Raw genomic sequence first — 23,936 nt, forward strand, 5'->3', positions numbered from 1 at the left:
CGCCCACCTTCCCGCCGGCTCCCGCCGCCGCCTGGATGAACGCGCGCCCACCCGCCTGTCGGCTCCCCCCGCCGCCTGGATGAACATGCGCCCACCCGCCCGCCGGCTTCCGCTGCTGCCTGGATGAACACGCGCCCGCTGGCTCCCGCCGCCGCCGCCTGGATGAACGCGCGCCCGCCGGCTCCCGCCGCCGCCGCCTGGATGAACGCGTGCCCACCGGCTCCCGCCTCAATGACCGCACGCCCACCCGCGTGGAGATGGGGGATTCGGAAAGTGACATCCAAGGTATTTATAACAACTTTACCAAAAACTTGTTTTATGTTCATTTAAGGAATCGCATGTGTAGTGCAATGATTCACAATATCATGTAAAAAAAAAAAAAAAAAAAGGGGGGCTAGCCGACAATAATAAAATAGACATGGACAGTAAATAAGAGATTAAAAGCTGCCCTTTCATATATTTAATGGTTTAAAGGTTTTTAGGTTTTCTTTTGAGGGAAAGTTTGCCGTCTACCCTTAACCCTTGCCTCTAACGCAGGGGTAGGGGTAGGCGGTAAGTTAGCAGGTTAAACGCGGGGCAAAATGGCAGGGTAAAATAGCGATAGTCGGGGTGCTCGTTACTGTATGGGAGGGAATAGCTAATTCGATTGTTTACATCTGATATACATGCCGCGTGCGGAAGGGGTTACCCGGGGATTTAAAGAGGCGGTAAGGATGGATTAAAGGGAATAGTGTATCGCAGGTTGGACTAACGCGGCCGAAAAGTGAGTAGAAAGCCGGTTAGGAGCAGGGTAACCGCGGCCGCACTTTACTGTATTGAGCTGTGTAAATGGTGTTTTCCATAGATAGCAAGATGAATTACCTTTTACATGTGGGTGACGTCATCTGGCAGCACCAAACTGATGCATCTCTCTCCTAGCTAGTAGAGCTTTGAGCTCTACTGAGCATATGTGGGAGTTTCCACGCAGGCATTGCTTCATGAGTCTCCTCAATCTATATCATAGCTGAATCTAGCTAGGTAGTCTACTCTTCAGGGAGGTGGGCAGGTATTCCATGGCAAATTCATCCTGCTATCTATGGAAAACACCATTTATGGTGAGCAAACTTGCTTTTTCTGTTGATAAGCATGCTGAATTAGCTATTACATTAGGGGTGTCCTATGCTGAGGGCTGCAGTGGAGGGATAACTGAACAAGCTCTTTCTAGTGGATGGCTTTCTAGCTACATTTAAAAAAAGGTTTGGACAAGTTCCTGGAGGAAAAATCAATTAACAATTAAGGTAGAGTTGCAGAAATCTACTGCTTATTTTTAGGATAAGCAGCTTGGAATCTGCCACATACTTGTGACCTGGCTTGACCACTGTTGGAAACAGGATACTGGGCTTGATGGGCCCTTGGTCTAACCCAGTATGGTAAGCCTAATGTTCTTATGTTATGTCTTCAATTGCTCAAGGCAAAATAATGATGAACAATTACTAAACGTTCAACACTCAAGCCATTAGATTTAGGCATGGAAGATTTGGATGATAGATCATTCTTTTGTCCTGAGTGAACATCATACGGTCTATCCCCAGATATAGGGGAAGACTGCTGGAAAATTGTATGAGATACCTTGCTGTAGTTACACAATGCTAGGTTCCATATTAGGAGCTATCACCCAAGAAAAAGATCTAGGCATCATAGTGGATAATACTTTAAAATTGTCGGCTCAGTGTGCTGCAGCAGTCAAAAAAGCAAACAGAATGTTAGGAATTATTAGGAAGGGAATGGTTAATAAAACGGAAAATGTCACAATGCCTCTATCGCTCCATGATGAGACCGCACCTTGAATTCTGTGTACAATTCTGGTCGCCGCATCTCAAAAAAGATATAGTTGCAATGGAGAAGGTACAGAGAAGGGCAACCAAAATGATAAAGGGGATGGAACAGCTCCCCTATGAGGAAAGACTGAAGAGGTTAGGGCTGTTCAGCTTGAAGAAGAGACGGCTGAGGGGGGATATGATAGATGTCTTTAAGATCATGAGAGGTCTTGAACGAGTAGATGTGAATCGGTTATTTACAATTTCAAATAATAGAAGGACTAGGGGGCATTCCATGAAGTTAGCAAGTAGCACATTTAAGACTAATTGGAGAAAATTATTTTTCACTCAATGCACAATTAAGCTCTGGAATTTGTTGCCAGAGGATGTGGTTAGTGCAGATAGTGGAGCTGGGTTTAAAAAAAGTTTAGATAAGTTCTTGGAGGAGAAGTCCATTAACTGCTATTAATCAAGTTTACTTAGGGAATAGCTACTGCTCTTAATTGCAACAGTAGCATGGGATATTCTTAGTGTTTGGATAATTGGCAGGTTCTTGTGGCCTGGTTTGGCCTCTGTTGGAAACAGGATGCTGGGCATGATGGACCCTTGGTCTGACCCAGCATGGCAATTTCTTATGTTCTTATATTCTTATGTCTGCCTGGGCCATGCTGGAGTTATAAGAATCAAGTGAGCATGGTCTTGCAGCAACTTTTGCACTGTTCTAGTAATCAGCAGTATTGGTGGAAAAGCGCACATGAGGCTTGTACCCTGATTGAGGAGGAAAGTGTCCTGAGATAGCCAAGGTGGGTAGAACTGAGGGGAAAGTAGATCTAGTTTTCTGTTCTGCTCCAACACAAACAGGTCAAATAATTCATTGGCTGTTGAGTGTCGCAAGAACCTCTCATGCGGTCAGAATTCTCTGCTGAGGTGATCCGCCAGCATGATGGAGATTGTTGGATCATTTCCAGCATATTGATTTGAAAGCGCCTCTTTGCAAGACCAGGTGCCCTGGGATCGGAATGATCCCGTCTGAGTTCCCACGCCTTCCAAGGAGATATCTGTCGCTAGCATGACTTGATGCGGAAGAGCAGAAAACATTGCTCTGTCTGGAAGCATGTGGTGGAGTTTGTCAACAGTGTAACTCTTGACTCAGAAATCTGGACTGTGGTTGATAATGTTTGGGTGGGCAGATCCCATTGAGAGCAGAGACCTCAGTGTAGATAACAGTATGAAGTCTGGTCAATAGGACCATGTGCAGTGCCGCTGCCATATGACCTTATAGAATGAGAACCACTCTGGTTGTCACGTGTTGAAAAATCAATAGTTTGGTATGAATTAAATCATGGTGTAGACTCTATCCCGTGCCAGAAATGCTCTCTCCTGCAGAGTCTATCCATGACCGATGGATTTTATCCTCTGAGTAGATACTAAATTTGACTTCTCAAAATTGATCAGAAAAGCCCATATTTTGTATAAGATGGACTGTCTTGTGCAGTGAAAGCAATGCTTATTCTCGAGAGCTCGCTGTGATTAGCTAGTTGCCCAGTTTTGGGAAAACTTGAATCCCCTAATGATGCAGTTGTGTAGCTAGTACTGCAAGGAATATGGTAAAGAATCTCAGAGCTAGGCAGGCTGGGTGAGACAACCCGAGGACTGGATACTGGATCAGGAAGGTAGTGGGGATATTGAGCAAGGGCTGGGCAGGATATAGACACAGACTGGGCAGGATACTGAGCAGGGACTGGGACTGGATACAGACACAAGCTGGGAAGGATACTGAGCAGGGACTGAGACTGGATATAGACACAGGCTGGGAAGGATACTGAGCAGGGACCGAGACTGGATACAGACTGGAGCAAGTCAAGGCAATGGCAAGGCAGAAAATACTATAGATACTAGGGACTGGGCTGGGTAGAACACAACAAGACCAGACAAGGACAGGACTGGACATTGACCAGACAAAGTCAATAAGAAACAGAGAACACTGAAGCTTGAAGGCAGCAAGTGGAAGGCCCGCAGGCCACTAGGCATAAGGCCCGGAGGCTACTAAGCAAGGAGAGGCCTGGATAGACTGCAAGGCAAGGTACAAGGTAAGAGCAGGCCCGGAGGCCACAGAGGAAGGTGGAAGGTAAGAGCAGGCTCAGAGACCTAAGGCAACAAGACAAGGTACAAGGCAAGAACAGGCCCAGAGGCCACAAGGAAAAAAAAAACCAAGCATGGCCAGGTCAAAGGGCCATGGGTGACTCCATGAAGAGGGATCGATGGACTTGGCAGGCTGGCTTAAGTAATTCAGGAACTGCTGAATCAGGTGGCCAGTGAAGAGATGGCTCCAATAAATAGGAGCAGAGCTAGCTGGAGGTCTCTGCTAGTGAGGAGGCATCATTGTAGATAGAAGCAGGGCACTGTGAAGCTGCACAGCAGGTAAAACTGACAACCTTGAAGTGAAGGAAAGAATGGATGGTTATATGAGCATCCTTTTAGATGGAGAGTGCACATCCATTCCTGCCTTTGGATATAAATGAAAATCGTGTGGTTGGAATTCATTTTGAATTCCTCTTGAAGTAGATATTTGTCCAAGGGTCTCAGATCCAAAATGGGCCTCCAACCTCCTGATTTCTTAGTGATGAAGAAATAGAATTAGTCAATCATTACTTGGTGAAGATATGATTGCACTTCTGGGTGAAGGTGAATCCAGTAAGAATAATATGGGTCAAGATTCAAGAAGTGTGAAAGGGATGCTAGCCTGGAGAAACACAAACTGTATCCAGACTCCATGCTTTGGAGGAGCTAGATGTCCTTGGTTATTTGGCACCACACCTCCAAGAAGGTTTGGATCTTGTTTCTACCTTGGGAACAAGGTTCCGAGGGAAGAAAAAGCAAGTTTGCTTACCGTAAACGGTGTTTTCCGTAGATAGCAGGGAATTTAGCCATGCATAATGGGTGGCGTCGTCCATGACGTCACGGGGCGGAGCATCTCTCTCAGAGCTCGAAGAGCTTTGAAGTGCGCATGAGCACCACTTCCCGCGCTCCTCGAGCCTGCCTCAGTCTATTTTCCAAGCTAATGGAGTAGGATGTGTGAAACTGTTGGAGCTGTCCAGGGAGGTGGGAGGGATTGCATGGCTAAATTCCCTGCTATCTACGGAAAACACCGTTTACGGTAAGCAAACTTGCTTTTTTCCGGCGATAAGCAGGGCATTTAGCCATGCATAATGGGAGTCCCAAGCAGAAAGGTTGCAAACTGAAAAAATTAATGAAGCAACACCATAGTAAAGAAAGTGTGTTTACTAGTAACATGAAACAAAGGAAAACATTTTTTTTTTTTTTTTTTTTTTGCAACCAGTAAAGGGTGGACAGCTAATATGAGTCAGAAAACTGTTTTAAAATAGCGGACCCCAATGACGAGTCCGTCGCTGACTGTTGGTCCAGACAGTAGTGGGACACAAAGGTGTGAGGAGAAGACCAGGTAGCAGCCTTACAGATGTCTTCAATTGAAACTCCACAAATGTGGGCAATGGAAGCAGTCGTAGCCCTGATTTGGTGAGCGTGTATAGAGCCTTCTAGTGGCAAGTCCTTTGATGTATAGCAAAAGTGAATACACGCTGTGAGCCAATTGGATAATGTACATTTGGATACCGGCTGTCCTGGATTGTTCGGATTGAAGGAAACGAATAATTGAGAAGAATGTCTGAGCTGTTCAGTCGCCTCCTTGTAATAGGCTAGAGCTCTTTTACAATCGAGGGTATGAAGGAGTTTTTGTCTATCATCTGTATGAGGCTCAGGACAGAAAACTGGCAAGGTAATAACTTGGTTCAAATGAAACGCAGATACCACCTTCGGCAAGAAAGAAGGGTGAGTTCGTAGCATCACTTTATGTTGGTGAAATTGCAGGTAAGGAAAATTGACCACAAGTGCTTGGAGTTCACTGACCCTCCTGGCTGAAGTTATAGAGACCAGAAATAACACTTTCCAGGTCAAAAATTTTAAAGTAGACTGCGCCATAGGTTCAAATGGCGGATTCATCAATGCTTCTAGGACCAAGTTGATATCCCAAGGAATTATTGGTTTTTTGAAAGGAGGGTGCAAACGGAGTAATCCCTTCATAAATTTGGTAATCAAGGGATGAGAAGAGATAGAGACATTTTGGTGTAATTGGTGATAAGCCGCAATGGCGCTGAGATGAACCCGAACAGATGTTGTCGCTAAACCCGAGAGCGACAGTTGATGCAAGTAAGATAAAATGGATTCTGGTGAAGCCGAGAAAGGGTTTAAACTATGGAGAGTACACCAGGCAGAATAACGTTTCCACTTGAATGCATAGTTGCGTCTGGTGGAAGGTTTACGGGAAGCCACCAGGACATCCAGAATGTTTGTAGGGAGGTTGAAAGGGGCTAATACCTCCCGTTCAATCTCCAAGCTGTTAAATGCAGGGATGCCTGCATTGGGTGAATTAAGGTTCCTTCGTTCTGGGAGAGGAGGGTTGGGAAGTCTGGTAGAAGAATCGGCGCTTGAATGGAAAGGCGTAGCAGGTATGTGTACCATGGTTGTCTGGGCCATGCTGGCGCTATGAGGATTAAGTCCGCTGAGTCTGCTATGCACTTGTGGATCGTTCGAGATATCAGTGGAATCGGTGGAAAGGCATAGAGAAGACCGTTGCGCCACGGGATCAAAAATGCATCTTGTGCCAATCTGTAGTTGCTCGGAAGGAGGGAACAGAACTTGTCCACCTTCCGATTCTCCTCTGTTGCAAAGAGATCTATGTCCGGTGTTCCCCAGAGGTGGAAAATTTTTCGCGCTTCGGGAAGACTGAGCGACCACTCGTGTGGGTGAAAGACTCTGCTTAATTTGTCTGCCTTTATATTTGCAAGACCTGGGAGATATGAGGCTTGAAGGAAAACTTGGTTGTGTTCCGCCCACTCCCAGATCTGGACTGCTTCCTTGCATAGAATCCGGGATCCTGATCCTCCTTGTTTGTTGATGTAAAACATCGCTACTTGATTGTCTGTATGAATCATCAGGGAGCAGTTTTGTATCCATGTTTGAAATGCAAGAAGAGAGTTCTTTATTGCCCGGAGCTCGAGCAGGTTGATTTGCAAGAGCTGTTCCATCGAGTTCCAAAGACCCTGAGTCTGCAGGTGGAGGAGATGTGCTCCCCAGCCCTTTGTTGAAGCATCTGTTGTGAGAATCAATTGATGAGGAGGAATCTGGAAGGGGCTTCCTTCTTGTAAGACAAGTGGTTGAAGCCACCAACGTATGTCCGTTTTCATGGAATTCGTGACCTGTACTCTGCAAGACATCGGCTGAGTGAGTTGATTCCATTGGGACTTGAGTCCCCATTGAAGCCGCCTCATGTGGAGACGAGTATTGCGAACGACATGTATCGCTGCAGCCATATGGCCCAGAAGAACCATGATTTGTCGGGCCGGAGCCGTGCTTTGACGAAGTAGAGATTGAGCTAGGGTTTGTAATGTTTGGACCCGTTCTGGAGGCAGGAAGGCCTTGGATAAGGTGGTGTTGAGTATGGCACCTATAAACTGGATGCGTTGCGAAGGATAAAGTTGAGATTTTTCGTAATTTACTATCCAACCTAGCTCGTTGAGACAGCGGAGCGTAGTCTCTATGTGAGATTTCAACAAGTGAGGATCGTGAGATACCATTAACCAATCGTCTAGATATGGAAATATGGTTATGCCCTGTTTGCGTAAGTGAGCCACAACAACAGCCAGACATTTGGTGAAGACTCTGGGGGCCGAGGAAAGGCCAAAGGGAAGAACTCGATATTGGTAATGATGATCTGCTACTTGAAAACAGAGGTATCGCCAGCAACTGTAGTGGATTGGGATATGTGTGTAAGCGTCCTTTAGATCGAGCGAACACAACCAGTCGTTCGACTGAAGAAAGGGAAGAATCGTCTTGAGAGAAGTCATCTTGAATTTTTCTTGTACCAAGTACTTGTTGAGCCGTCGAAGATCTAAAATAGGGCGAAAACCTCCTGATTTCTTTGGAATGAGGAAGTATTGGGAATAAAAGCCGTGCTCCTGAAACTGGGAAGGAATGAGTCGGATCGCTTCTTGCTGAAGGAGTAGGGAAACTTCCTTGAGAAGAGATGGAATCTGAATCGTAGGTGTTTTGGAGTAAATGGAATGAGGGAGCATCGGAGTGGATTTGAAGCGAAGACGATATCCCTGTTGAATGATAGTGAGAACCCACTGATCTGTGGTGATGTGAGACCACTGGGTATAGTAGTGAGTTAGTCTTCCTCCTATGGCTACTGCTGTTGTGGCTGGTGCAATTAAAAAGACTGTTTAGACTGTTGCTGAGCCGGTTGTTGCTTTTGTGGTCTTTGAGGCCTTTGCCGAGGTCTCTGTCCTTGAGATTGAGATTGAGGACGTTGTTGTTGTTGATAAGGTTGCCTGTAGGGCGCCTGGTAAGGTTGATAGTACCTGTAGGGCCTGCGGTAATAGTAGCCTCTTCTGTTCTGGAAAGGGTAACGCTTAGAAGTTGATGGAGTTTCAGCAGGTATTGCTAAAGATTGGACAGCAATGTTTTGTTCTTTTATTAAAGAAACCGTCTCCTGTAACTTTTCACCGAAAAGATTATCCGGTCTGCAAGGTAAATTAGCCAAGCGTTCATGAACGTCATCACGTATGCTACTAGCCCGTAGCCATGCCATGCGCCGAGCTGCCACCGATGTAGCTGATGATCTTGCTGAAGTGTCAAAGGCTTCGTAGGAGGTTCGTAAAAGATGTCTCAGACCCTCCTGCAAGTCTTTGAAAGGTGAAGGCAAAGAAGAATCACCATGAGCCGCGGACAGCAATGGCTGTAACTTCTGTGTACAGTTAAATAAATATTGTATTATATAAAACTGATGGTGATGTATGCGGGAATTTAACATTGAATTCTGATAAATCTTTTTAGCAAAATCATCCAATGATTTGTTTTCTCGGCCCGGTGGTGTATTTGAGAAGAGTCTATTCTTCTTTGCTCTTTTTAATGCTGATTCCACTACAACTGAAGTGTGTGGAAGTTGTACCGTGGAATAATATGGCGTCTTTTGCATCCTGTATTTCAAGTCTAGCTTTCTAGAAATTGCAGGTAGAAGCAATGGGGTGTCCCATGCTTTGTCCATGAGACCTTCCAAAATGGGCTGCGGAGGAAGTGCCGTAGGTTCCGCCGGAATGTCAAACATCTGCAGCAGTCCCAAAGTCTGGGATCTGGGATCCGGAATTTTACGTATTTCAATGTCCAATGCTGTAGCTACCTTTTCCAAAAATTTTGCATAAGTGAGATCTTCCGGAGGAGATGTTGGTTGAGGCAGTTCTTGAGGAGGATCTGACGGAATTCCTGTCGAACTCCCCGGAGATGTGTGAACAGAGTCTGGTAAAGAATGTGATGACGATGCAGGAGAGCCCACATTCAGTGGAGATGGCTGGAGTGGTGACAGAGATTGCCCTTGAGACTTTGGGCTTTGAAGGTTGTGTGGAAGACTGTCTGGATCTGGAGGTAAACCCTGTAAGAATAAGTGAATCAATGAAGATATATGAGACATTGTCTCCTTGGCAGATGGATGAGGAGGGAGCCCTGGAGGATCCGATGTAGTCTTGAGACGCTTTGGCTGTACCTGTGGTAAAGGAGTTAAAGATCTTTTTCTAGCCGGAGAACGAGGTAGCTCTGGAGACGAAGTCCAGGCTCCTAGCGGCGAATCCACCATCACATCAGAATCAGCGGAGGCCGGGGAGTGAACAGATATAGGCAGTTCAGTGGGCTCCGGCAAATCTTCTGAAGAAGTGATATGTTTAGTCTTGGAAGTTGACTTCCTTGGCTTGGATGAAAGAGCAGGAGTGTTATTCCTACTTTCTGATGAAGTTCTGGTATGAGTCGTAGAAATTTGAGTCGTTGATTGCTCTGCGGCGTCGGTACGAGTCGTGCGTGCGTCGCTGTGCTTCGTGTGCTTCGAATGCGACGCAGGTTTTGAAGCGTGCGTCGTGTGCTTTGACCCCGACGCAGTCTTGGAGGAACGAGTCGAATGCGTCGTCTTCTTAGAGGTATGCGGCGCATGCGACGCGACGCTGGATGGTAACTGCGTGGGTAACGACGCAGTAACCATAGTATGGCTTACTGAGGTCGAGTGGGTCACTGGTCGGTGTTTCAACGTACCCCGCGAGGATTTTAACGATCCTGGAGCCTTTGTGGAGGGGTCAGGAGTGGTTCTGAGCCTCTCCATTTTTTCGGCCCGCTGTCTTCTGGCCCGCGGGGACATCCGTCCACAATCCTTGCAGGCAGATTGATCGTGGTCAGGACCGAGGCATAAATAGCAATAGTTATGCCCATCGGTCACAGACATAATTTTCCCGCAGGAGCAATACTTAAACCCGGGGGTTTTCGGCATTTTTTTTTTTTTTTTTTTTGATTGAAGAAGTTCTTCGTTGTGAGGCGAGAGGGAGAGAGTGCACCACACAGCCGTGTAGTGCCGCGGAAAACGAAGACTGAGGCAGGCTCGAGGAGCGCGGGAAGTGGTGCTCATGCGCACTTCAAAGCTCTTCGAGCTCTGAGAGAGATGCTCCGCCCCGTGACGTCATGGACGACGCCACCCATTATGCATGGCTAAATGCCCTGCTTATCGCCGGAAAAACTAGGCGTAGGTGTATGTTGGGCCTGTTGTGTAACATTATGTTGACGGATCTCACTCTGCAGAGGTCTGACCAGAAATGGCTGCTGATGCTGGGCTAGAAAAGCAGTAGGCAGCACTGCTGAAAAAAACAGAATTGAAGCCTGTGAAAGTATGAACATTTGAAAGTGTTGAACATGCTCAGGGACCCTCAAGAGGGTTGTACCACTACCTTCCATTTCTTAATTTGTCACTGAGACCAAGTAGATCCGGTAACTTCTTTTGGACATCATCTCAGATGATACTCACCCTGAGCCATATTACATGCCAAGCTCCAAATAAAGCTGAGGAGGTGTGTGAAAATGGAGTTGAAGGGCACCTCTAAGCTAGTTGACGTGTACGTCCTCTATTTTATATATATATTCTATAATTCTTACCTCGGTTCAGATATGGGGAAGAGGAAAGGGACTGCAAAGAAGTTCTCCTCTACCCCCATACTTGGCAGACCACCATGCCTGAATATGCTCATTCTTTGCCTCAGATGGTATCTGCGACCAGCTTGGCTGGCTTAGAAGGGGCGGCTAGCCCACTGACAGCTGAAACTTCTCAGACCCAAAGACAGTGTCATACCTTGCCACCCAAGTTACAATGCTGTAGTAGCTAAAGGATTGCCGGACCAGATTTTGAGTTCTGGTGCCTTGCCTGTGTCATCAGGCAGTGTTTCTTTCTTAAACGTGCAGGTCCATCACAGCATGGCAGCGTTTCAATTTGCCAGCTTTCCCAGGAAAAAGACAATACTGATGTGGCAGGTTCAATTGAGTCTTCGGCGTCTGTGAGCCCAAACAACGAAATTCCCTGCTTCAGGAGGTATGGAAAGCTATCCAGGCTCTCAAGGTCACATCAGATTTGTCTAAACTTGCTTTGATTTCATTGGACAATTTGTGGACAGTGCTTGCCAAGATTGAGAAGTCTGTTTCCTCTCTTGAAATTCTGACTATAGATATCCATTCAAAAGTATCGCATCTTGAACAAGGTTTGGAAAGTACTGATAAAAGATTGTATGCTGTTGAAAAATCTTTGGTAAAAGTTAAAGAAGTTCAGGTTAATATAATCAAGGATTTGTCATTATCTTGTCGAAGTGTAGAAAATTTGGAAAATTGTTCCAGCTCATTAAACCTGGGTGTTTTTGTTAGACTCTGGTGGTTTAGTGTGCCCTTGGGCCTCAGCCCGGGCCCAGACCTTCAGGGCTGAGCCGAGGGTTGACGGTGGGCTCCGCATGGCTAACGGGCTGACCCTCTGCCAGCCCTGCAAGCTCCCAAAGCCAACACCCAAGGATGTTGGAAGTTGAATGGTCCTCCGACCATTCCGAGCCCTTTCGGACCTGCTGCGGAACAGCATGGAGCAGCAGGCCTGGCCTGAGGTTGAGGGCAGACGGAGGCCTTGACACGTAGACAGGACTATGGTCGATGCGACGGCATCGCTGACAAAACACTTAGTTGATGCGACGGCATCATTGATGAAGACACTTGGTTGATGTGGCAGCATCACTGACGAAGGCACTTGGTTGATGCGGCGGCACCACTGACAAAGACACTTGGTTGATGCGGCGGCACCACTGACGAAGACACTTGGTTGATGCGGCGGCACCACTGACGAAGACACTTGGTTGATGCGGCGGCATCACTGACGAAGATACTTGGTTGATGCGGCGGCATCACTGACGAAGATACTTGGTATTTGACAACAGCTGGGCGGAAGGACATTTGCACTGTCTCTCAGGGCGCCCTACTCAGGCCACCCGCGGGACTGAGTCGCAGACCACCCTGTCCCACTGCGCACCCTACACAGCCCTTGGAGGCTGGTCATGGACCACGAGGAGAACGAGACAGCGCAGGGAAGACCCAGGCACGGAGGAACTCCAATGAGAAAGCCGGTGTCACCCGAAGCTCCCTCTATGGCTGGCGGGAACAGAGGCTCCGGAGCACAGGGACCAATCCCACCTGCAGACTGCACCAATCTCGGGCATACACCATCCGAGAACCACAGCTCTACAGGAACAGAAGGCTCAGGAGCACCAGACGAAGACACAGGGAAGAACATCCTGGAAGGTAGGCACATCAGGAGGTGGACAATCATGACGAGACATCAAAACATGGACCGGGACCTCAGGCGAGACATCAAGACACGAAGACGGTGGTAGAAGGCAGATGAGACGAGGAGCTCCACAAAGAACAGAAGACCTTTCAAGACTCTGGCAGGCAGGAGCCTCCAGAGGGGATTTCGCTCAGTTGCAAGGCCACCTACAGACTGACGGAGCAGCCCTTTATAGGGCTAAAGCCAGAAGTCCCATTAAAGGTGGGGCCAGCACACTTCCTGTGCCTGGCCCTTTAAATCTAGCAAAGAGGTGCGGGCCAGCGCCTAAGAAGTAGCAGAAGCAGGAAGCTATGCAGGACCGTGACAGCGGCCTGCACCGACGCAGAGACGCTGAGGAGGCAGGGCTGGCCTGAACGCAGGCCCCGACGTCGGCAGTGGCTCCAGCCGCTGCAGGGAGCCCCGGGGGCGGCTCCAGCCGCCGAAGCAGCCCAGGGATGCAGCCTTAGTGCCGCGAAGATGGTCATGGCATCGGGGGCGTCCCGGCCCTGCGGGGAGAGGCAAACAAGCCACGGCTCTGACCGCGGAGGAGGAGGGGATCCAGGGCGGCCTCCGGGCCGCGAGGGCAGCGACAGTCCACGGCTCCAGCCACGCAGGAGGCCCGATGGCGGCGTCCCTGCCGCGTTGGGTGAAGAAGGCAGCGTGGTAAGTGAGTCTGCTCGCGGGGAAACCCGCAGGCAGCACAGTTCATAACAGTTTTAAACTTTCCACAAACTCATTTAATCTCTCCATCAGTTGTTCAAGAATTACATGAAAGAAATATTGCAGATTCCTGAGGCTGCTTTACCTCCTCTGTCAAGAATCTATTTGCCTGTTTCCAATGAAACTCCTAACCAGGGGGAACAAAATTCAGCTAATCTATCAGAGTTTTTGGAAAATCTGGATAATGTGATTTGTACTCGAGCTACTTTGCTTGTATCTTTTGTTTTTCTACAAGAGCAAGATAATATTCTTCATTTATTTTTTCGTTATCGAGAATCTCTTTTCAAAGGACAGAAATTGTGTATATTTCCTCATTTGGCAAAGGCAACACAAGACCAAAGGAGGATGTTTTTTGTTATGAGAGCTGAGGTTTTGTCTTTGGGTGTTTCCTGTAAATGTCTTTGGAGTCATCCTTGTAAATGCGTTATTTTAAATGGGACTAAATATTTGTTTCATGACCTTTTAGTTGAAGGATTTCTTAGATGTCGGACTCAATGTTAGTCATCCTCCTGATTCTTAATGGTGACTTTATATTGCAAGGCAATGTATTAGTCTTGTTAGCTTACCTTTTTCTTCTATATATGTATGACTATATACATTTTTCTTTCCAATCTATATTATATAGAGGATTAGCTTAAGCTAACGTGTTTATTTTCCTTAAATGATATATATACATTTTTTCCTTTTTTCTTTAGTTTCTGTGCTAGCTTTGTTTTCTTTCAAATGTTTCATATTTGATAATGATATCATTCATAAAAATAAAGTATAAAAAAGAAAATGGAGTTGAAAAATTCATAGACATAACGGAGTGTTGGGCATTGTGGCATTCAATCATCAGCTGCCGAAACCACTGAACCCATCTTCGCAGCATAGATGCTGCTGCCATTCTACCCCACCATGACTCTCCATAGGTACATGGCGCCTCTTGTGGGCTCTATGGCAGGAATCCCGAGTACCAGCACCTACTGATGACATCACCGATGCTCCTATTTATGCCTTGGCGTTGCAGCAGATAACTCAGCAACGGGTCTCTTGCTTGCAGTATGTGTTGCTACTTCCTGCGTTCTTGGTTTTTGCCTTCCAGCCTTGCCTTGTTCCCCTTACTCATCTCATCTAGTGTCTTCAGTGTGTCTTTGTCCACTCTTGGCCTGCTGCCTGGATCTGACCCCTTGCCTGGCCCTGACCATTCTGGCTAGCAGCCTGCCATGATTTTTGTCCATCTCTGACTGTTAGCCTGCTGCCTGCCCTGACCCTGGTATGTATCTGAACTCTAGTTATCACCACTGCCCTAGAGACACACCTAAGTCCTACCAGCCACCAGAACCCAAGGGCTCAAACTACAAGGGAGGTGGCTGGTAAAGGTGAAGCTCCAGACTGTCCAGTTTCAGGGTATTTTTGCCAATTGATGGGGTAGGTTTCTGGGGTTCCCCCTCTATAGGTGACACTGGGTCTCTGGTCTGAGATATTTCTGCAGCATGACGCATACCAGAGCTGGAGTCTAACCAGAAGCTCTCCACTCTCAAACTAGAACAATTGAGGGCCTTGGTAATTGGACAGGGCAAAGGTAAGATTAGCTTTTCAGCTAATGCAGCTTGATTCTAGTTTGAGCTCAGAACACTGAAAACTTCAATAGAAGTATGTTAAGGATGTTTTTGTTGATGCATGCATTGGTTGCATCGAAGAGATTGGCTTCGAATTGGCAACTACACTGGTTTTTGTGTTGTACATTGATGTGCATTTTGGATGGCACGACAGTGCCTCCTGTGCATCAAGTGCTTCCTGGTAAACAGAGCATCAATGCTTCCTGTGCATCAATTCATCATGTATATCTATGTATAGATCGGAGCATCGTGTGTTGAGTGTATCATGTCATGTATGCCGATGGTCTGACCCAGCATGGCAATTTCTTATGTTCTTATGATGCACCTTGCGCAGATGCTGACATGTTTATTCAATTCAAGCTCTGGATAGATGTAGGTGATTATATCACTTGACGCTCTGGCTTCTATTTGGGCCAGTGGGGAAATCTTTGAGGAGCTCCTGCTCAGTTCATGTCCCAATGAGCAGATGAGTCTCAACTGCAAGAGGAGGATCCACTACAGCTTCTTATGCAGTTCTTCCATACAGCGTGCCCTGGAGCATTGAAAACACGTGACATCTGTTCATAGGCATAACAGTCTGCCTGGTCATGGTCTGGAGCAAAGCAAAGATAACATGTGGTGAGACTTTACCACTGATACATTTTTTTAAATCTGCTCACGGTGGGTTTCTTGACCATTCTGAGGAGGCAATAATTTATTTTTTTCTGTAGTACTGAAAAGTGCTATTGTGGGTGCTGAAGTACAGCAAAACAACTAAAAGTAAGAAACTGAAGAAAATAATGAACATGAAACAACTTTTAAAGGATTTTGAAAAGAATAGCTGGAGAGACTGAGTACACGTTCATGCTGTGCACAGGCAAAATAATGACAGAGGCGGCTCTTGAGGCAATGCCTGCATGGGAACTCCTACACATGCTCAATAGAGTTCAAAGCTCTCTAGCTAAGAGAGACTAGTCTGTTTGGTGCACCTGGATGATGTCACCCACATATAATGTCTAATTCAGCCTGCTTATCAACAGAAAAAAAATAAAAAAATCTCACTTTCCATCAGAAGCCATTTCAACTGTAGAATTGTGGTTGCCATTTTAGTTCATTTGGATATGTAGAATTAAGGGTCAACAAGTTGTAGGCAATACCTTTTTATTGGACTAGCAATACATTTGTAATGAGCTTTAGAGAGTTATCCTTTATCAGCTCAGGGAAGAAACAGCACAGTTAGACTGAGTTTAATTAGTATAGAGTCATCTGGGTCTTAGGCTTTCTGCATGTCATTACAGCTCAATAAAGAAAAGAGGTGGAGGATCTCAGAGGCGATGGGACAATTAAACTTTACCGTTGAAGAAGCCAATGTCCTTAAGTCCTTTTGTGTTCAGAAGTACACAAGAAAGGAAAACATTTGAAATTAGAATGATCGAACACTTTGAAACAAACACAAAAGGACTTAATAAGGACATTGTTTTTTCTCACCCATTATCAGATATAGGCCCTTTCAACTGACTCATCACTTCTGTTAATCCCCCCTTTCTTTTATTGAACATGCAGACAGTCTAAGACACAGATGACTCTGTGCTATTTAAACCCAATATAACTGTGCTGTTTCTTCCCTGACCTAATGAAGAAAGGATAACTCCCGAAAGCTTGTCATAGATATATATTAAAGTTAGCTTACTAAAAAGTATCATCTACAAATAGGTGGGCCCAGGCGGAATCGCCGAGCCCATCCCTGTAACGGACGCGCCACCCGAGGAAGTGTGGCGGTCCGTAGGAGGACAGGAACAGGAGGGGGCCGAAGGAAAGAGAGAGTAGGGCGTCATCGGCAGGCGCCCGCGGCGCCGGCCGATGACGTAAGGGCTCCCTTAAAGGGCGGCCGCAGAACAGCGGCCGCCCTTTTTGGTGAGAGCCGCCGCAAAGGAAAGCCGATCCGGTGTTCAGAGGACAGCCGAGCAGCGTAGCCTGACCCTCCGGCTCCCAGGGTAAGCAGCATCGACAATTTTCGGCCTCCCAGGCAGCCGCGGTCCTGCCTCCCGCCCTACCGCCGCCCCCATCCTCCTCCGCCGGCTAATGCCCTCCACGTGCCGCCCGCAGCCCTCCGGCTTTCCTCCAAAAAAAAAAAAAATAATAAAATAAAATAAGAGCCGGCGGCTGCCCCGGGACTCCCGCTCCGCGAGTGGATGCAAGGCCATATCGCGGCGAGCTTAACATGCAGCCTACCCCGCACCGAGGCGGGCAGCCAGGCACGGCCCCGCGGCACCCCTCCGGTTCTCCCGCCCGGCCTCCGGCAACTCGCTGCGCCTTCCCGTGGCCACCCCCCCTCCCCACCCCCTCGCGGGTACATTACCCTCAGCCCCGGCTGGGAAGCCCCGCGCGGCACGAATTAAAAAAAAAAAAAAAAAAAAAATCTACAGCTGCCGGCAGCACGTTTTTTGCGTCCCCACGCTCCGGTCTGCTTGCCCGTCCCGCTGCCCCCCCCCCCCCCGGGTGCAGGGGTTCCCGCCGCCCGCCCCCCCCCCCCCCCGGGTGCGGCAACCTCCCGGTGGTGCATGTGAGAGGTGTGGGCTAGCAATGACCGAGGCGGTATGGCTAGACCTCGGTTCGTAACAGATGATTTCAGGGGCTGTTTACGCCGCCCATGCCACGGGCGGCCTGTCCTGGTCTGCCGCCCGCCCCCCCGGGCTCCGGGGCTGGCACACGTGCCCAGCGCTCCAGCCTCCACGCGAGCTCTGCTCCGATCCCTGCTACTGGAGCCCCCGGTCCCCCCCCCCCCCCCAGTTGAAGCAACATCAAAAAAAAAAAAAAAAAAGGGAAATAAAGCGAAGTGAGTGTGGTTGTTGCGTTTTTGTCCGCTTGGCCCGCATGGTACTTGGGGCCGTGGAGCTACCCCTCCTCTCTGAGCAGGATGACCCGCAGGCCGAGGGGGAACCGAAGGTAAGTTATGCATGCTCGGACCGGGCGGAGACGGAGGGAGGCGGCGCATGCGGGGGATGGGGCGCAATAGGTAGTCCGTGGGTCACAGGAGCAGGCTGGGGCACAGTGAGGTTGCGGAAGACTAGCGGGGCAGCCCCAATACGGATCGCGCCCCAATACGGATCGCAGGGATGGCCGTACCCGGCGCAAGCATAAGCCGGCGCCCCGCTCACATGGTCATCCCGAGGAAGGCAGAGGGGATTTAGGTCAGGTAGACAGCAGGGTCGTCAGACGGCAGAGCTCCTAGAAGTAAAATATAAAAGCCCCGCACAGTAAGATTGGGAGGGGGGGGGATTAACGCGTACGGCTGGGCCTCGTGCGCGCCATGCGTACCTTACAAAGGGCCCTGCCTAGGGGTCAGAGCAGTGGGCCGAGAACCAGGAGACCAGGGTTTGGTATATAAAAAAAAAAAATAAAAAAAAAAAATTAAGTTCTCAAGTACGTTTAGATCACGGCCATACAGAGAATGGTACAACAGGGATTACGCGCATCTCGGGGTTCACGCGCAGTATAAAAAAAAAAAAAAAAAGTGTTCGGCTTGATTATGTGTTTTCTCTGTGCTTAAATAAAGAGAGCCGGTTCCGAACAGAATTGTCAAAGGGTTACTAAATAAAAAGAGCCGGTTCCAACCAGAATTGTTGAAGGGTTAATATTAACAACGGCACACTTTCTTGCAGTATTCGTAGACACAGCATGCCATCCCGAAAAGCAACAGGTTGGTCTCCGAGGACCAAGAATATGGGTCTCCCGCAACGCGTGACTAGATCCAAGGCAGCGGAGAAGGGCATCAACGCAGGGGGACAGACGAACCCCAAGCCGGCAAGGCAACAGAAGACCTGCGGCAGGAAGAGAACAAGAGGGGAGCGTGGACGGAGCAGAAGAGTCGACAACAGAGAGCCAACCACCGAAAAATCCCCGCCTCAAGGACAGGAGTTCGACCCGACTAATAAAGGGGTAGGGGTGGAGGCAGCAGAGAACGAAGTTGCAGACGCCCCCAACGTAGAACAGGGTAGGGCGAGCCAGCACGAAATCACACAGCGAAGTTATAGAGAACGCTCCCCGAACTGCATCAGATGGACGGGCGAAGAATGGCAGGGTAACTCGCCAAGACATAATACTTACCAAGAAAGCGAGTTCCATCCCCACAACCAATACGAGCGCAATTATCAAGATGAGTACCCACGTGCGGGACAAGGAAGCACAGGATGGGACCGTAGAGGAACGCTACACTGGAACAACGGGGGACGTAGGAGAGAATGGAGAAATCAAGATAGATACCCAAATAGGAATCCAGCGACAAGACAGATGTTCGACACCAATACCGCCCCGAAGAGCGGGATTGGGAGGAACCTCCCCGGCAATCTTCACATTACCAGGACTATGATTCGGGACCAAGACCAGACCAGCGGTACTCGCGACCTACATGCAACGATATGGGAACAGGACAGAGTACTGATAGCACAGCACCAGCAGGGTTCGACAGGACCAGTAGGAAAACGACTCAAGTCAGAGGCGAAAGTCTAACGCCGCAAGACGGACGAAGGAGGTCGGCGAGCAGAGAACGCGACCTAGGTGATCAACCATCTACAAGTCAAGCGGCAATGCAACCGTCGTCCCAGGAACGAATGGTGGGTGAGTGTTGGAACAAAAAAGGGGGCACGGGGCTCAAGTCTCCACAGTACGGAGCAGAGCGTTCAGGGTCACGAAATAGCTCTAGTTCAAGGAAAAGGAGTCATAAAACAAAGCGCAAGCGCAGGGACAGCACCAGCTCAAGCAGCTCCTCGAGCTCTTCTAGCTCATCATCCTCCGAGTCTAATAGCGACCAGCAAGAACCAAATAAATCGAGCGAAAAAGACTCGAGAGGTCCACCCGCGCTGACGACGTTATCCGAATTATGGGAGGACGTGCCCAAGCGACTAAGAAAGAAAATACAAAAAAAAAAAAATACGTAGATATCTTTAGCATACTATTGGGAAGACGCAAAGCTGAGGGGCGCAAAAGGTCAAAAACAATGCACAACAAGGATAAGGAGAGGAAAATACCGAAGACAATAGTGAATTGGATTATGTCATTCTTATACATGGCCAGCGTAGTCGGTAGGAAAGATCCAGCACAATACGGACCTATGCTAGCGTACGCAGTCAATATCATCAGAGCGTATCAGCAGCATGGCGGATGGTCGTGGCTGAATTACGATGAGCAGTTCTGGGATAAGATGGAGGAGAACCGCCATATGACGTGGGGCACTCAGGACGTCAGTCTTTGGATTCAGCATATGACGTGCAAAAATACAGAGCCGGGATCGAGAGCCAGGAGCTCGCGAAGACCTTCTCCTTACAGAGCCGCAACGAAGGCAGCATCTGCCCACGATAACACCTGTTGGAGGTTCAACAAAACGGTATGTACATTTCAGGACTGCAAATTCAAGCATGTTTGCACAATTTGCGCAGCCCCACACCCGATGATAAAGTGCAACAAAAAAGCACCGCCGGGGAGTAAGGCCAATCCATGAGAAGCTGCAATTCGAGAAAGCACCATCACCAATACAACTAGAAGCGTTGAAACCATGGCTCCAGTTGTATCCAAGCAAGGACAAGGCAATAAAAATCTGGCAAGGGTTCAAAGAGGGGTTCGTTATCCCATTCCAGGGACAAATACAAGGAGAAAACACCAACAACTCTACTTCAGCAAAGAAACACGAGGACATCGTCCTAGAGAAGTTACAAACGGAATTGGAATTAGGAAGAATAGCAGGACCCTTCATTCGGCAACCATTCCACCTCATGTTCCTATCGCCATTAGCAGTAATCCCGAAGAAAGAAAAAGGAAAATTTCGGCTCATCTTAAATTTATCATTCCCTCCGGGAAGGTCAGTAAATGACCACTTGCTGCCAGAGGACTGTACGGTGCAATAAGCTTCCTTCGATTCAGCACTAGCCCTGCTGCGGACCTGCGGACGAGGAGCCTTGATGGCGAAGGCGGACATAGAGTCCGCCTTCAGGCTGCTCCCAGTGCACCCAGATAGCTTCCCGCTGCTCGGGTTCACATTTAACAACCAATTCTATTTCGACAAGTGCATGCCCATGGGATGCTCCATCTCATGCGCATATTTCGAGCTCTTCAGTTCGTTCCTGCATTGGGTCGTAGCAAGGAAAGCGGAATCAAACAACATCATTCATTACCTCGACGACTTTCTATTCGTCGGCCCACAAGATGCCAACACATGCGGCAGCCTGCTAGCGGATTTTCAGTTTATCACCGCGGAATTAGGTGTGCCATTAGCCAACAACAAGACAGAAGGCCCAACAACAACGATATCATTCTTAGGAATAGAGTTGGATTCCAAAAGAATGACAGCGAGTCTACCCGCAGAAAAAGTATCGAAGCTTCACGACATGATCCGGCAATCGGGTTCCGCAAAGAAAATAACACTTCGAGATGCACAAGCAATATTAGGAACACTGAATTTCGCTTGCCGAGTGATCCCGATGGGAAGAGCGTTTATGAGAAGGCTGGCGGCAGCAACCGTTGGAATAAGGAAGCCACATCATTACCTGCGAGTTTCAAAAGAAATCAGAGACGACTTCAGAATTTGGAAATCCTTTCTGGACAACTACAACGGAGTGTCAGTTATTCAAGATTCCCCTTTATCCAATCGGGACCTCGGCATACAAACAGATGCCTCAGGTGGATGGGGATTCGGTGCACTGTGTCAAGGGGCGTGGTGCGCGGAGCCTTGGCCGGAAGAATGGAAAGAGAAGGGTATAACAAAGAACATTACTTTCTTGGAACTCTTCCCAATATGGGTAACGCTAGTGCTCTGGAGCGAAAAACTAAGAAACCGACACATCATATTCTGGTGCGACAAACAGGCGGTCGTCCACATCTTGAACGCACAATCAGCAAAATGCGCGCTAGTGGTTACATTACTGAGGGAAATAGTGCTACAGGCGCTGAGACACAACATAACCATAAGAGCTAGACATGTACCAGGGACATTGAACGGCGCGGCTGATGCGTTATCCCGTGCTAAATGGCATTTATTCCACAAGCAGGTCCCGACAGCAGACGAATCAGCAACACCAATGCCGGATCAATTATGGCAAATTGGTCGGACACAACGAAGGACCTGCTCCGAAGATCCGTAGCAACGGCGACTTGGACCTCCTATTGCAGAAGCTTCGAGGTCGTATCCAGTTTCCTGCAGGAACTCGGCTGGAGAGAAGGACCAGCAAGCGAAGAGCTCCTTATCAAATTCATTGATTCAGCGAAAGAAAACGGTGCATCCAGGAACACAGTCATCAAGCGCCTTGCTGGAGCAGCATTCTTTTTTAAGGCCTTCGGATGGGGGGATCCCACGAAATCATTCCTAATAAAGAAAATGTTGACGGGATGGGCAAGGAAGATCGGCCCAAACAGAGACAGCAGGCATCCTATCACACACCACATGCTGAAAGCGATATGGATAGCGCTAGCCGAAATCTGCTCATCTACATTCGAGACCAAGTTATTCAGGCTCGCTTTCTCGCTGGCATTCTTCGGAGCGTTCAGAATCAGCGAATTGGTGGCCCGCAACAAGAAAGACGAGGGAGGGAACGGGCTGCTGCGGAAGAACGTCCAGTGCACAACGGAGACCCTCAGTATCACAATAAACAGATCAAAGACTGATCAGCAAGGGAAAGGGGCTACATTACATCTCAACAGAGTAGCGGGCTGTAAGACATGCCCAATCTTCAACGCAAAAGAATATCTAGCCGCCCGCCCAGAAGGAGGAAATCATCTGCTTATACATCGCGACGGATCGCCACTGACACGATTCCAGTTGATAGCAGTACTGAAATCAGCGGCAAATAAATTAAAGTGGGACGCAGGGAAGTTCAGCTCCCACTCATTCCGAATCGGGGCGGCGACAAGCGCAGCGCAAGCCGGATTAGACAAAGAAACAATTAAGAAGATCGGAAGATGGAGATCGAACGCGGTTGACATGTACGTCCGGTTGGACAAGGTTGCATCCACCCGAATTAACCAAACCTATTGATTATATTTTACAGAACAACAGCGAGTACAGAGGACAGCGTGGATTATTGGCCACTCATACGTAAGATGGGCAGCCAAGAGAGCGATAGGACGAACGTATGGACAACACCTCGGTTTGGCAATTCAAGGGTGGACTGTCACATGGCATGGAAAATCCGGCATGCAATGGAAACAATTATTGCCCTTGTTACGGCGCCTGAAAGAATCCAAGGCGGCGCCAGATGTGATAATCATACACCTGGGGGGCAATGACTTGAATTCCTTAGCATGCAAAAGTTTAATACAAATAGTAAAAAGAGACCTAGCCATAATATCCGCAATCTACCCGAATACCGCGTTGGTCTGGTCGGAAATCATCCCAAGGCCTAAATGGAGGGACTCTAAATTATGGAATAGAGGCAGGAAGAAGGTTAACAGGCAGTTGGAAACGTGGACACGTAAGGAAGGTTTGCATCAGATCAGACATCAATGGGCAGAAGACGGGTGTCAGGGCTTGTTCCGAGAGGATGGCATACATCCGTCCGACATAGGATATGACATATTTAATAATATGTTACAAGACGCCATAGAAGCAGTGGGTTTAAGGAGAGAAAAGGCCGCAGCTAGTTAAGTAAGTGGGGGAACGCGAGGCAAGGTTACACCTACCTCGCGTTATGGCGGTTACCCGGGCCGGTTGACTATATGATAAGGGGTGCTGGAGGCAGCACCGGATGACGCGATAGCCGTCAGCGCCAGGGGAGGCGCGGAAAAGGCGGTGGCGCGACAAAGCGCACATGGCGGGACTCCCTGGCGGAGAGAGGTGACGCCAGGGGGGCCCTGGCTAAAAGACGCCTGGCTACGTACGGCGGGCAGTCAGGGGAAGCACATCGGCTCGGGTATACCAGGGAGTTTATTCATATGTAAAGGAATAAAGCTGCGGCCTTTTGTTTATACCAAATAACAGTTGTGGTGTGTTTATTTGTGTCACTGGTGCGAAGTTTAGAGAAATAAGCAGGGAAAAAGGGGGGCAGACGAGAAAGGAACGCCAGATACAAAGTGAGCGAGTGGTGGCTGCTAACGTTACTTGTTTATTCATCCTTA

At 48.4% G+C, this 23,936-nt stretch overlaps 1 protein-coding gene across 2 annotated transcripts in view; it reads right to left on the minus strand.

Annotated features, from left to right (window-relative positions):
• The window catches only part of MOK (MOK protein kinase), a 161,075-nt gene that overhangs the window by 40,179 nt on the left and 96,960 nt on the right, over positions 1-23,936 (minus strand). The gene's annotated exons all lie outside the window — the stretch shown is intronic.

The sequence above is a fragment of the Rhinatrema bivittatum genome, chromosome 4 (assembly GCF_901001135.1).
Source record: "Rhinatrema bivittatum chromosome 4, aRhiBiv1.1, whole genome shotgun sequence".
Taxonomy (NCBI): domain Eukaryota; kingdom Metazoa; phylum Chordata; class Amphibia; order Gymnophiona; family Rhinatrematidae; genus Rhinatrema; species Rhinatrema bivittatum.